General features: G+C 47.4%; 1 protein-coding gene across 1 annotated transcript in view; it reads left to right on the top strand.

The window, feature by feature from the left end:
• The window catches only part of map1sa (microtubule-associated protein 1Sa), a 66,076-nt gene that overhangs the window by 39,569 nt on the left and 12,894 nt on the right, over nt 1-13,613 (top strand). The gene's annotated exons all lie outside the window — the stretch shown is intronic.

Raw genomic sequence — 13,613 nt, 5'->3', positions numbered from 1 at the left:
AAGCACCACCACACATTCTCCACCCCTGCTGGGCTTTACCTGGCTAAAGCACCACACATTCTCCACCCCTGCTGGGCTTTACCTGGCTAAAGCACCACCACACATTCTCCACCCCTGCTGGGCTTTACCTGGCTAAAGCACCACACATTCTCTACCCCTGCTGGGCTTTACCTGGCTAAAGCACCACCACACATTCTCCACCCCTGCTGGGCGTTACCTGGCTAAAGTACCACACATTCTCTATCCCTGCTGGGCTTTACCTGGCTAAAGCACCACCACACATTCTCCACCCCTGCTGGGCGTTACCTGGCTAAAGTACCACACATTCTCCACCCCTGCTGGGCTTTACCTGGCTAAAGTACCACACATTCTCCACCCCTGCTGGGCTTTACCTGGCTAAAGCACCACACAGTCTCCACCCCTGCTGGGCTTTACCTGGCTAAAGGACCACACATTCTCCACCCCTGCTGGGCTTTACCTGGCTAAAGCACCACACATTCTCCACCCCTGCTGGGCTTTACCTGGCTAAAGTACCACACATTCTCCACGCCTGCTGGACTTTACCTGGCTAAAGCACCACACATTCTCCACCCCTGCTGGGCTTTACCTGGCTAAAGCACCACACATTCTCCACCCCTGCTGGGCTTTACCTGGCTAAAGTACCACACATTCTCCACCCCTGCTGGGCTTTACCTGGCTAACGTACCACACATTCTCCACCCCTGCTGGGCTTTACCTGGCTAATTCTCCACACCTGCTGGGCTTTACTTGGCTAAAGCACCACACATTCTCCACCCCTGCTGGGCTTTACCTGGCTAAAGTACCACACATTCTCCACCCCTCCAGGGCTTTACCTGGCTAATTCTCCACACCTGCTGGGCTTTACCTGGCTAAAGGACCACACATTCTCCACCCCTGCTGGGCTTTACCTGGCTAAAGCACCACACATTCTCCACCCCTGCTGGGCTTTACCTGGATAAAGTACCACACATTCTCCACCCCTGCTGGGCTTTACCTGGCTAAAGCACCACACATTCTCCACCCCTGCTGGGCTTTACCTGGCTAAAGTACCACACATTCTCCACCCCTGCTGGGCTTTACCTGGCTAAAGGACCACACATTCTCCACCCCTGCTGGGCTTTACCTGGCTAAAGAACCACACATTCTCCACCCCTGCTGGGCTTTACCTGGATAAAGTACCACACATTCTCCACCCCTGCTGGGCTTTACCTGGCTAAAGGACCACACATTCTCCACCCCTGCTGGGCTTTACCTGGCTAAAGTACCACACATTCTCCACCCCTGCTGGGCTTTACCTGGCTAAAGTACCACACATTCTCTACCCCTGCTGGGCTTTACCTGGCTAAAGTACCACACATTCTCCACCCCTGCTGGGCTTTACCTGGCTAATTCTCCACACCTGCTGGGCTTTACCTGCCTAAAGTACCACACATTCTCCACCCCTGCTGGGCTTTACCTGGCTAATTCTCCACACCTGCTGGGCTTTACCTGGCTAAAGTACCACACATTCTCCACCCCTGCTGGGCTTTACCTGGCTAATTCTCCACACCTGCTGGGCTTTACCTGGCTAAAGTACCACTCTGTGGGTTGCTCACATAGATCAAATAAGATGTAACACAAGATCTTGAACAATCTGTATGTCATAGCAGGCAATGAAATGAGAAGTTATGGACGAGTGGGTCTCTATGGTGTGTACAAATCGTACACAGCAAGTTTACATAGTATGTAAAAGGTTTGTTGGGCTGGCCTGAATGCCGTTTTTTAGTTTGTAAGCTTTGTTGGCAATGTGCTGCGCAGTTCCCAAACACACACAGACACACACATGTTCACACAGAGTACATGACCAAAAGTATGTGGAAACCCCTTCTAAATTAGTGGGTTCAGCTATTTCAGCCATACCCATTGCTAACAGCAACATAAGATAATAATAATAATAATAGTAATAATAATAATACATTTTATTTATAGAGCGCTTGTCAGAGTACTCAAAGCTGCTTTACACAAGATAAATAAACATAAAAGCAACACACCAAAAACATAAAACACATGAATCACACATTAAAAGCAGTTCTGAAAAGGTGAGTGGTGATGAGTGATGTGAACGAGTTCCAGAGGGAGGGGGCAGACTTGGAGAAGTGATGTGATTAGTGATGTGAACGTGGACAGATTGGAGCAGTCTCATGTGTATTGGGAGAGAGTTCCAGAGGGAGGGGGCAGACTTGGAGAAGTGATGTGATTAGTGATGTGAACGTGGACAGATCGGAGCAGTCTCACATGTGTATGGGGAGAGAGTTCCAGAGGGAGGGGGCAGACTTGGTAAAGTGATGTGATTAGTGATGTGAACGTGGACAGATCGGAGCAGTCTCACATGTGTATGGGGAGAGAGTTCCAGAGAGAGGGGGCAGACTTGGTAAAGTGATGTGATTAGTGATGTGAACGTGGACAGATCGGAGCAGTCTCAGATGTGTATGGGGAGAGAGTTCCAGAGGGAGGGGGCAGACTTGGAGAAGTGATGTGATTAGTGATGTGAACGTGGACAGATCGGAGCAGTCTCACATGTGTATTGGGAGAGAGTTCCAGAGGGAGGGGGCAGACTTGGAAAAGTGATGTGATTAGTGATGTGAACGTGGACAGATCGGAGCAGTCTCACATGTGTATGGGGAGAGAGTTCCAGAGAGAGGGAGCAGACTTGGTAAAGTGATGTGATTAGTGATGTGAACGTGGACAGATCGGAGCAGTCTCAGATGTGTATGGGGGGAGAGAGTTCCAGAGGGAGGGGGCAGACTTGGAGAAGTGATGTGATTAGTGATGTGAACGTGGACAGATCGGAGCAGTCTCACATGTGTATGGGGAGAGAGTTCCAGAGGGAGGGGGCAGACTTGGTAAAGTGATGTGATTAGTGATGTGAACGTGGACAGATCGGAGCAGTCTCACATGTGTATTGGGAGAGAGTTCCAGAGGGAGGGGGCAGACTTGGAGAAGTGATGTGATTAGTGATGTGAACGTGGACAGATCGGTGGAGTCTCACATGTGTATGGGGGGAGAGTTCCAGAACGAGGGGGCAGACATTGAGACGGTTCTGTCACCCCAGATAGGGTGTTTGGTCCTGTGTGGTGGAGACAGGAAGTTGGTATTGGAGAGGAGCAAAGGCTCCTGGAAGGAGTATGGCCGAGGAACAGGTCGGTGAGGTTGAAGGGGGCCTGGTTATGGAGGACTTTGTGAGTGAGGAGAAGGACTTTGAATTGGATCCATTGCAGGACAGGGAGCTAGTGGAGGTTGTGGAGGACAGGAGTGATATGGTCACGGGAGTGGGAGTGGATGAGCAGGCGAGCAGCAGAGTTCTGGATGTACTGGAGTTTGTTTAGGACTTTGGATTATGAGCCATAAAAAATGCTGTAGCAGTAGTCAGTTCTGGATGTGATGAAGACATGGATCAAAGTTTCGGCAGCAGAGAAGGAGAGTGATGGGTGGAGACAGGCTATGTTTTCTTTAGGTGGAAAAAGGCAGTTCTGTTGATTTGATTGACGTGGTGTTCAAAGGAAAGATTGCCGTTGAAAATTATTTGCCAGCTGCTCCTATACATTAGGATGGGTTAAATGCAGAGAACAAATTTCATTATAACCGAACAACTGTACAATTACAAAATGAAGTGGTTTTCTTAAAAGTGGCTCTCTTATTCTGAGGTTGCGGGTGTGTGGGGAGGGGGACAGAGTGGAGTTAAGGATGGTGAAGCAGAAGTTGTGAGTGGTTTTGGTAAGGGATTTGGGACCGATGATGATCATGTCAGATTTATTTATTTAGTTTTAGTAAGTTGGCTTGCATCCATGATTTGATTTCAGTGAGGCAGTCTGTCGAGAGTGGAGTGAGTTGCAGCGGTGATAGATTCATAGAAATGTACAGCTGGACATCATCAGCATAGCAGTGGAAGAGGAGACCATGATGACATATTGTGTTACCAAGAGGGAGCATGTAAAGGATGAACAAGAGAGGACCAAGAACCGAACCCTGGGGTACTGAAGAAGAAATGAATAAAAAATCTGCTTCTATACATTCTATGCACTCTATACATTGCCTCTGTGCACTGGCTGTTGGTGGCTACATCCTATCCGGCTCGAACTTCGCTTTATGGCACTTACTCCTGTTGTTCTTTCCTGCCGCGATCCCAGCTTGTGATGTATCAGCTCTCAGATGTACGTCACTTTGGATAAAAGCGTTTGCTAAATGAAATTGTAAATTCTAACCGACACAACCTGTGCCCGAGAGCCTGATACCACCTCTCCCTGGCCTGCTGCTGACTCTGCACCCTCCTCTGGTCAATGTCCCATCCTGGGACTGGCTTAGGGCTAGACCTAAAGCCTCGATCACCTCTACTCCATCCCACCATGAGCCCTGGAACCTGCTTGGTGCTTTCAGCAAAAGAGAGAGATGCTCCTTTCGTAACGTTACACCTCCTAAACATGAGATCCAGCTGGAAAATAAAAACTCGACATCCTCGACCTGCATGACTTCCCTCATTTGTCTGGGGAATCTCAGCCTTCTCCTTAATCTCCCCTGCTGTTGCATCGGTTCCAGCCATGCCTGGGTGCTTCTCCCGCACCAGGGCTCGCTGCTCCATACCTCACTTTACACCGGCACCGCGAGGGGCTCCTGCCCCCCTCTGTCCACCTTTCTACATCCATTTCATCATCACCTCCTTGTCCCATCTCATTGGGCCGATGCCCACCCCCCCTCCCCATCCATATTAGTTATTGGCAACTCCATTATCAGAAGCATAGAAACCTGATGAGAAACTCAATAGTGACCCACTGCTTTTCTGTTGACACAGTTCTGGATATCATAGAGCAGATCCTAAGTGTTCTCGATAAGCACCCTCTTACTCCACATGTAACCATCCATGTTGGTTGCAACGATGTCCCAAACAAGATGTCCGAAATACTAAAAGACGATTTCATCTGTCTTTTTGATACACTTAAAGCCAGTGGCAAATGTGTCTTCATCTCTGGACCAATCCCTCCCCTTAGAAGAGGTGTCGAACAGTTTACCAGGATTTTAAGGCTCCACACCTGGCTGCAGTTCACTTTCCCATTACATGACATACATTTTATCCTTCCATCCATTGTCCAAACCGCGTATCCTGCAGTTAGGGTCGCGGAGATGCTGGAGCCTATCCCAGCAGTCATTAGTCATCACAGGGCTAACTAGTTCATGAATGCCTGTGTTTGAGTAAATATGAAAGAAAAAAAAACTTGGATATTATTGATTCCTGGTAGTGTTTGTGTCAGGAAGGGCATCTGATGTAAAATTTTGGCAAATCAGTAAGCGGATACATTATATCGATAATGTTTATCTGTTCTGGAACCCCTGATCATGCTCTAGGAGGGATGGTTTTCACCCAAATGGCCTTGGCGCTAGAATTTTAACAGACAATATATTTTACTCTGTTTTTAATACCACCAGCAATTGACTGCACCTGACCAGGGCTGCACGATAGAGTTGAAAAATGTATCACGATAAAATGTTTCATTTCAGTCTGTTAATAATTGTTGACCTTTTTTAATTATCTATTTTTAATAAAGACCATCAGAAAAAAGGTTGAATTTAACCCCTTTATTTTGAATTGTGTGTCCCAAGGAACATACATTCTCTCAAGTCTTTCTGTTCCCCGGACCTCGAATATCTCTCGCACCTGTGTTGGCCATTTTGGCTGCCCAGAGAGTTCACAGCTGTTGTTGTGATAGCTGTGTACATCCCGCCTGATGCCAACTTGGACCTGGCACTCAAGGAGCTGTACAGGACAATCAGCAACGTGGAAAATGTGCACCTGGAGGCTACTTTTATCGTGATTGGGGATTTCAACAAAGCATCTCTTCGGAAAGTATTACCGAAATACTTACAACATATCAATGTTAACACACAGGGAGATAGCTTACTTGATCATTGCTATTCTCCTTTCCGCAATGCCTACAAACCCCTCCTCCGTCCACTGTTTGGCAAATCGGATCACTCCTCTATCCTGCTTCTGCCTGCCTATAGGCAGAAGTTGAAGCAAGCAGCACCTACCGTGAGGACGATACATTGCTGGTCTGACCAATCGGATGCCGTATTACAGGACCGTTTTGATCAAGTGGACTGGGACATGTTCCGTGATTCGTCGGATGGCAACATTGATGAGTACACGGAAGGAGTTATTGGATTCATCTGGAAGAGCATTGAGGAGCTGGTGCCCACTAAAATAGTCCAGGTGTATCCAAACCAGAATCCATGGATAAACAGTTCCATTCAGTCTGCTCTTGCAGCACGAGACATCACCTTCACCACGGGAGATGCAGCGGAGAAGAAGAAAGCCTTCTGTGATCTCCGGAAAGCGATCAAAGCAGCCAAACAAGAATACAGCAGGAAAATTGAGGAACAACTAAGTGCTAATGACCCAAGTAGCATGTGGCAGGGATTACACACAATATCGGACTTCAAAGGGAGACCCAGCATCTTAGCCAATGCCGCTGCCTCCCTCCCGAATGAGCTTAATAGTTTTTTTTGTTCGGTTTGAGGTTTTTGACACCAACCTCCCGGGGGAAGACTCCCCTGCTGCCGATATGGACAGCGCACTGGCCGTCACCATCCGAAGTGCGCAAGTAATTCATGCGCGTGAACACCTGCAAAGCAGCCGGCCCGGACGGCATTCCAAGTGGGGTGATCAGAGCGTGCACAGTGGAGCTGGCGAGTGTCTTCACGGATATTTTCAACCTCTCCATTTCCCTGTGTGTAGTCCCCTCCTGCTTTAAATCGTCAGTCATTGTACCAGTGCTGAAGAAGACCAAGGTTACATGCTCGAATGATTTGCTTCCTGTTGCTCTCACTCCCATAGTGAGTAAATGCTTTGAGAGGCTTGTTAAGGGACTAATCTGTAGCATGTTACCGCCCACCCTTGACCGCCACCAATTTGCGTACCGACAAAATAGATCCACTGATGACGCAATAGCCACTACGCTCCATACCACCCTCACCCACCTGGAGAAAAGGAACTCCTATGTGAGAATGCTGTTTGTAGACTACAGCTCAGTATTCAACACCACAGTCCCCTCCAGACTCTACACCAAGCTCAGGGACTTAGGACTCAGCCCCTGTCTGTGCAGCTGGATCATGAACTTCCTGTCGAGCCGACGGCAGGTGGTGAGGATGGGCTCCAACACCTCTGTCGCTCTGACCCTCAACACAGGAGCCCCCCAGGGCTGCGTGTTGAGTCCTCTCCTTTATTTCTACTACTCCCGTTAGGGGTCGCCACAGTGAATCATCTGTTTCCATTTCTTCCTGTCTTCTGCGTCTTCCTCTGTCACACCAGCCACCTGCATGGCCTCCCTCACCACATCCATAAACCTCCTCTTTGGCCTTCCTCTTTTCCTCTTTCCTGGCAGCTCCATATTCAGGGTCCTTCTCCCAATATACCCAGCATCTCTCCTCCACACATGTCCAAGCCATCTCAATCTTGCCTCTCTTGCTTTGTCTCCAAACCGTCCAACTTGAGCTGTCCCTCTAATATAATCATTCCTAATCCTGTCCTTCTTCGTCACTCCCAGTGAAAATCTTAGCATCTTCAACTCTGCCACCCCCAGCTCTGCCTCCTGTCTTTTCGTCAGCGCCACTGTCTCCAAACCATACAACATAGCTGGTCTCACAACCATCCTGTAAACCTTCTCTTTAACTCTTGCTGGTATCCCTCTGTCGCAAATCACTCCTGACACTCTTCTCCACCCACTCCACCCTGCCTGCACTCTCTTCTTCACCTCTCTACTGCACTCCCCGTTACTTTGGACAGTTGACCCCAAGTATTTAAACTCGTATGCCTTCGTCACCTCCACTCCTTGCATCCTGACCATTCCACTGTCCTCCCTCTCATTCACGCATAGGTATTCTGACTTGCTCCTACTGACTTTCATTCCTCTTCTCTAAAGTGCATACCTCCACCTCTCCAGGCTCTCCTCCACCTGCACCCTACTCTTGCTACAGATCACAATGTCATCCGCGAACATCATCGTCCATGGAGACTCCTGCTGATCTTGTCCGTTAACCTGTCCATCACCATTGCAAACAAGAAAGGGCTCAGAGCCGATCCTTGATGTAATCTCACTTCCACCTTGAACTCATCTGTCATTTCAACCGCACACCTCACCATTGTCACACTTCCCTCATACGTATCCTGCACCACTCCTACATACTTCTCTGAAACTCCTGACTACCTCATACAATACCACACCTCCTCTCTCGGCACCCTGTCGTATGCCTTCTCTAAATCTACAAAGACACAATGCAACTCTTTCTGGCCTTCTCTATACTTCTCAATCAACATTCTCAGAGCAAACATCACATCTGTGGTGCTCTTTCATGGCATGAAACCATACTGCTGCTCGCTGATCATCACCTCTCCTCTTTAACCTAGCTTCTATTACTCTTTCCCAAATTTTCATGCTGTGGCTGATCAACTTTATAATTGGTACCAGTATGCTTCTTCACTCCTCAGGCATCCTCTCACTTTCCAAGATTGTGTTAAACAATCTAGTTAAAAACCCCACTGCCATCTCTCCTAAACATCTCCTCCATGCCTCCACAGGTATGTCATCAGGACCAACTGCCTTTCCACTCTTCATCCTGTTCATAGCTGCCCTCACTTCCTCCTTGCTAATCCACTGAACTTCCTGATTCACTATCCCTACATCATCCAACCTTCTCTCTCTCTCATTTTCTTCATTCATCAGCCCCTCAAAGTACTCCTTCCATCTTCTCAGCGCACACTCCTCGCTTGTCAGCACATTTCCATCTCTATCCTTGATCGCCCTAACTTGCTGCACATCCTTCGCAGCTCGGTCCCTCTGTCTAGCCAATCGGTGTTGAGTCCTCTCCTCTACTCCCTGTACACCCATGACTGCATGGCCACACGTAGCTCCAACTTGGTGATAAAGTTTGCTGATGACACGACGGTGATGGGCCTGATCACCGATGATGACAAGACAGCCTTCTGGTAGAGATGTTAACAATCTAACAAAGTGGTGCCAGGAGAATAACCTCTCTCTCAATGTTGACAAAACCGAGGAGCTAATTGTGGACTACAGGAAGAGAGAGGGGAGGCTGGACCCCATCACCATCAATGGGACTGCTGAAGAGGGAGTCAAGAGCTTCAAGTTCCTCAGTGTCCACATTACTGAGGACCTCACTTGGGATGAACACACCAGCCATGTGGTGAAAAAGACATAGCAAAGCCTCTTTCACCTCAGGCGACTGAAGAAGTTCGGCATGGGGCCCAAGATTCTACGGGCCTTCTACAGAGGCACAACCGAGAGCATCCTGACTGGATGCATCACCTCCTGACATGGGAACTGTACTGCCCACAACCGCGAACCACTGCAGAGGTTTGTGCCGACGGCCCAGGACATCAGTGGATGCGAGCTTCCCTCCATCCAGGACATATACAGTAGACGTTGTGTCAGCAAAGCCCGTAGGATGATTAAAGACCCCAGCCACCCAAACTACGGACTGTTCCAGCTGCTACCGTCAGGCAAACGGTACTGCAGCCTCAAAGCCCGGAGTAGTGGGCTCCAGAACAGCTTCTTCCACCAAGCAACCAGACTTTTGAACAAAGAACATTAAAGACACTAAGCCTTTTGCTAGTGTGATGGTACTGACCTGTGGTCTTCAGCTGATCGTCGGTTTACACACACACACACACAGAGGTAGCTTGGCATGCACAGACACGCTCGGATATGCAGACAACTACACGCACGTGTGCACATTTATTGGGGCTGGGCCTACACACACACACACATAGCACCTTACATACATCACACACTATTATTGTTGCTGTTTTTTTGTTCTGTTGTGTTGTTGTTCAGTTACTATTGTTGCTGCAGTGTTGAGGAGCCGAAACTCAAGAATTTTACTCTCTTGTGCTTTTATAATGAGACGTAACAAATAATCTTGAATCTTGATTCTTGAATTCAGTCCTTACTGTGAATTGAACCACCACGGTGTTCTTACATTGGCCAGACTTAAAATGAAACCCCCCAAAAAACTGCCAAATTGGCGAGCTGACCTGTCCTTTCTTATCAGCAAGTTCCTCACCGTCTTCACTCATTTCTCACCCCATGCCGTTTCTGTCGTTGCGTCGCTTGTCGATGGTGCAACCAAACAACACAGCTGTTAAACGATTGGCTGTTTGCATGTCACTTGTAGCACACTCTTTTATTAAGGGCTCTGATAGGCTTTTTATGAGCCAGGGTGTGAGCACGTGTATTCGTCATGTGCTTTCATGGCGGTTTGCATTTAATGCATTTAAGTGAAACTATTGAACATTCTATCGAACAATTTCCTTATTGCAACTGATGAAGTGTCTATCGTTGGTATGTACTGCCATCGTTTTATTGTCCAGGCCTACACCACCCACATATCTGACCACAACATCAGTCACTGATTACAGCTTCTTCTGTCAGCCTCAAGATAGATTCAGCCCACTTTCAGATTCACTAGCTCCCCCTGTGGACTGGCTGTATCATACAATAGGCACTCTGCTCGAGGGATTCCCACTGTCACCAGGTCAACACGCTTTCAAAGAAACACAAGGGCTGTTAACCATCAAAACCTCAAGTATCCAGAAATCAAACCCACCTAAGACTGATCCATTACAATCCCTTCATTTTGAGCTTATCGTGTTTAATGTGAGATCACTGACAAACAAGTTTTATCTTATTACTTGTTTAATTATGTTGTCAATTGTATGTTGTTTGTATATGTTGTTAATATACGTTGTTAATTGTTACGCGTGATGTGTTTATTTCTGTTATTGTGTAACTGTATTGTTCGTGATAATATGTGGAGTGTCTGTTGTTGTCCATGTATGTATTGTGCTGCAGTTTAAAGTGTACCAAAAACAAATTCCACCGTCCTTGATCGTGTGGCTAATAAAACAATCAATCTATCTATCTTTTAATTTGATTTTTTATTTATGATAGAAACTTGGTTCAAATTTGGTGACTATAATCAGCTGAGTGAACTGTGCCCCCTCCCCCAAACTTGGGTATTTCAGGTCTCCCTGGGTTGCTGGTTGTGGTGGAGGCCTAGCTGTTGTTGGTCCCCCCCACCCCCACCTTTTCTCCCCAATTGTACCTGGCCAATCACCCTGCTCTCTGGAATAGACCGCTATGCCACCTGGACACCCTTGTTGTTTTTAAAAAATCAGCACAAATGCAGCTCCATTACTGTCAACAACTTCTCATGTTTTGAAGTCTTAAAGTGATACTGACATCAAAATCTGAAAATTTGTATTGATAGGCTATGTTCAGAGTTGGAATGTGACCAGTGGCCAAACCAGCGCATCTGCGGCCACTCAAGAGAGATCTGTGATTGACTGTAGATGGTGACCAATGGCAAATTGCGCCGATGAAGTCAATTTGCATATAGGGTGTGTCCGTAGCGAGATGCTATAAAACCACGGAGAAGCCGTTCTTTCACCCCCTCCTGCTAGCTACTTGGCTCGAGTTTGTGCTATTTTGCTGAGACTTTATGATCGATCTTGCTATGATGTATTGCTATCTATCTATCTATCTATCTATCTATCTATCTATCTATCTATCTATCTATCTATCAAAATATCTATCATCTATCTAACAGTTATTTGTATCACCGAATCCTCCTCCTCGAAACTGTAATCCTTGCAGAGGATCTCCCTCTCGCTTGCCGACATTTTTTGTAAATAACAAGTGACGAGCGGTACCAAGGCCCACCCACCCAGGAAGACAGTAGCCAATAGCTTTGAATTCATAAAACCACACCTATTTTTGGTTGTGATTCAAACTCCCAACATTAAAATATGTGTTCAGAAAGGGCATGTCAGTCTCTTTTTAATGCTGAAAATTACTAGGGGCACTCCAGTGTTATGTGTTGGCATCTATTGCCCCCCCCCCCCCCAAGGCAAACTCAGTGTTTTATTAGAATTCTGTTAATTTTTATCATTGATTATTTCATTATATGATAAGCTAATCCTGGTTGGTGATTTTAACTTACACATAGATGACACCTCAAATTCTATTGCAGTTGAGTTTTTAAATGTCACTGAATCCTTTAATCTGATTCAACAGGTCTCTGGCCCAACTCATAGCTGCAGCCATACCTTAGATTTGGTGTTTACGCTTGATTTGGACTTACTTAATGTATCTGTGATGGAGTTCTCCATCTCTGACCACCAGGGTATTTTATTTGATACTCTGTTACAAGCTGCACCAAAGACATAAATGCACCACGGGTAGTTGCTGAACATATAACTAATGAATTCTGTTTCCTTTTTAACAAGGAAAAACACAGCTAAACTTTCAATTCAGGTATAAACGAGCTGTGAGGAAAATTCAATCAGATTTGGTTGACTATACTGAACACTTTCGCCCCACTTACAGCTAAAACAAAAAATTATGTCAATTCTTTCCCATGTTGTTATTGGACTTATGTGTGAGTCATGGATTGGCCATAACAAACACCATGTTCGAACATAAGGTAGTTCATAAGTGTACTTGGTACCAGAACACCTTAGACCGAAGATCGATAATAGACTTTGTGGTCATATCATCAGGCTGTATGTTTTGGACACTCGGGTGAAGGGAGGAGCAGAGCTGTCAACTGATCACCACCTGGTGGTGAGTTGGATCAGATGGTGGGGAAGGCTGCCGGACAGACCTGGCAAACCCAAACATGCAGTGAGGGTGAACTGGGAACGTCTGGCGGAGGCCCCTGTCTGCGAGGTCTTCAACTACCACCTCTGGAAGAAGTTCTCATGTATCCCGAGGGAGGCTGGGGACATACCGTCTGAGTGGGCCATGTTCAAAGCCCCTATTGCAGATGCAGCAGATTGGAGCTGTGGTCATAAGTCATCGGTGCCTGTCAAGGTGGCAACCTAAGAACCCACAGGTGGACACCGGTGGTGAGAGAAACCGTCGGGCTTAAGAAGGAGGCCTTTCAGGCTTGATTAGCCGAGGGGTCTCCTGAAGCAGCAGACAGGCACCGGGAGGCCAAAAGGGCTGCTGCTTCGGCGGTCGTGGAAGCACAAACTCGGGTGTGGGAGGAATTCAGCAAGGCTGTGGAGGAGGACTTTTGGTTGGCCTCAAGGAAGTACTGGCAAACCATCCAGTGACTCAGGAAGGAGAAGCAGGGCTTCCAGGGGAACTGTTGACCTGGGCTGGGGATGTTGTTGGGCAGTAAAAAGAACACTTTGAGGAGCTCCTGAACCCGGCTACCATGTCCTCAGTGGAGGAGGTAGAGTCTGAAGACTCAGGGGAAGCGCCACCCATATCCTGGAAGAGGTTCTGAAGTAGTTAAGAAGCTCCTCGGCGGCAAGGTGCCAGGTGTGGATGAGATTCACCCTGAGATGCTGAAGGCTGTGGACAGTCTTGGGCTGTCTTGGCTGACACGCCTCTTCAGTGTCGCATGGAGGTCAGAGACTGTACTTGTGGAGTGGCAGACTGGGGTGGTGGTTCCAATATTTAAAAAAGGGGACCGGAGGGTGTGCTCCAATTATTGGGGCATCACATAGCTCAGCCTCCAAAGTCTACTCTAGGGTG

Source organism: Lampris incognitus, chromosome 3 (genome assembly GCF_029633865.1).
Source record: "Lampris incognitus isolate fLamInc1 chromosome 3, fLamInc1.hap2, whole genome shotgun sequence".
Taxonomy (NCBI): Eukaryota; Metazoa; Chordata; class Actinopteri; order Lampriformes; family Lampridae; genus Lampris; species Lampris incognitus.
This window is presented reverse-complemented; position numbering and strand designations above follow the sequence as displayed.